Source organism: Phascolarctos cinereus, unplaced genomic scaffold (assembly GCF_003287225.1).
Source record: "Phascolarctos cinereus isolate Bilbo 61053 unplaced genomic scaffold, phaCin_HiC Scaffold_2;HRSCAF=192, whole genome shotgun sequence".
In the NCBI taxonomy this organism is placed as follows: Eukaryota; Metazoa; Chordata; class Mammalia; order Diprotodontia; family Phascolarctidae; genus Phascolarctos; species Phascolarctos cinereus.
In genome coordinates this window covers 52,909,372-52,911,395 of record NW_027555625.1, presented here as the reverse complement: position 1 = coordinate 52,911,395, position 2,024 = coordinate 52,909,372, and the positions used below count along the sequence as shown (strand labels likewise).

At 37.3% G+C, this 2,024-nt stretch overlaps 1 pseudogene; it reads left to right on the top strand.

The window, feature by feature from the left end:
* Positions 1–964: 964 nt before the first annotated feature.
* On the top strand, positions 965–1,653 carry LOC110210490 (claudin domain-containing protein 1 pseudogene; annotated as a pseudogene).
* The last annotated feature ends 371 nt before the right edge of the window (positions 1,654–2,024 follow it).

Genomic DNA, 2,024 nt, shown 5'->3' with positions numbered 1-2,024 from the left:
TTTGTTTAAATCAATTTTGACTGATATTTTCTGTTTCTTACATCATCATACTTATTCCAAGCAGCTCTTCTCCGAGAACAATCCCAAATGAAAAAACTATTTTTAGAGAGAGAGGAAAAAAATCGGTATAATCGATTGATACATTGAAAAAGTCCAGAAACCTGTGCAACATTTTAACACTTGTGGACTTCCCATCCCTACAAAGGGCATCCTCATATTTCTTCATTTGAATCCTGCTTGAGCTTTGAAATTTAGTTACATTTCCTGGAATTGACTCCTCTGACCTCATTCTACATCAGTCCACACAGATATTTTCAGGTTTCTCTGCATTCATCACCCATATCGTTTCTTATGGTATGGTAACCATCCATTTCATTCATGTACCACAATTTGTTTACTCATTCCTCAATCAGTGAGTGTCTGCTGTATTTCCAATTCTTTGCTATCACAAAAAAATGAAATATAGATAGATAGATAGATAGATAGATAGATAGATAGATAGATAGATAGATAGATAGATAGATCTTCTATAAATATTTTGGAGCATATGGTAACTTTTTTCTTATCAATGACTTCCTTGGGGTCTAAGCCCAATAATGGAGTATCAAGTCCAAAGGGTGTCTTTATTCACATAGTTCCAGATTGCTTTCCAAAGTGTACCATTTCACTGCTCCAGCAATAATGTGCCTATCCTTCCATAACCCCACCAACATTGACTGTTGTTATTTTTTGTCATTTTGGCCTATTTGTAGGGTATGAAGTAAAACCTCAGGACTATTTTGATTTGTAATAGAATTAAATATTCAGTGCTCACGGCTCAGCCATGCCAGTATAATAAAAATTACAATACTACCCAAAATAATTTATATTATGTCAATCAAATTACCGAGGGGATACTTTACAGAACTTGATAAAATAATAACATTCATTTGTAAGAAACAAAAGATCTAGAATAACAAAGGAAATGCTCAGCTTCGTTTCTGCCATCTAAATGACAGCATCAATTGGTAAAGATTTCTGATATGAGTGTTGAAGTCCAACACCAGAAAATTTCAGCTATTTAAGTAAAATCACGGAAGATTTCTATGACAGTGAGCCTGATGAAAAGACTTAACAATGATTTCCTCTTGTAATATAATAGCATTGACAAATAATGGAGGTGGTATGTTACCATGCCCAACAAAAAGCATACCTTAGTCTGACTTTCCAGAGGAGACAAAGTCATCTGACTTGATCCCAGAATGTTTCCATTTGACATTATCTGAGCAGTTCATGGAGAGGTACACAGAGCCTGGGAATCACAATGCTGGTAGTAAGATTGACTTACTTTGCATATCTACCTTTGATGTTTTTCTGTTAGCTTCAGTTTGCTGGGTATTGGGGCTTTGATAGGATTTTGTGGTTATGCCTTTCAAAATCTTTATCCAACCACTACCATCACAGGAGACCGTATCCTTGCAGGCAAATTTGTGTACATTGGGCTCAGTAAGTCGAAACTGAATCATCTCATCAGAAACCACCACTGTCTGAGTATGTGATGGGGTGAATTTGACTGGCCCTTCTGCCTGGCCTGTGTCATAGTGCCCCTGGCAATTCATGGCTGCCACAATCTTCATCTGGGCAGCCCATACCAACGGAAAAGAATACATATAATGAAGACATTAGAGACAGCTAAGTGGTTCAGTGGATAGGGTGCTGGGCCTGGAGTCAGGAAGACCTGAGTTCAAATCCAGTCTCAGACACCAACTAAGTGACCCTGAGCAAGTCCCTTAACCCCATTTGCCTCAGTTTCCTCATATGTTAAATGAGCTAGAGAAGGAAATGGCAAATCACTCCAGTATATTTGCCAAGAAAACTTCATGGACAGTATGACCCATGGGGTCACAAAGAGTCAGACATGACTGAACAACAACAATAACAAAAATGAAGGCATAGCTAAACTACAACTCCAATTACAATTTGCTGTTCTACAGTATTTTTAAATGTCTATCATATCTTTTTCCTTTCTTTCACTGCTTTTTTAC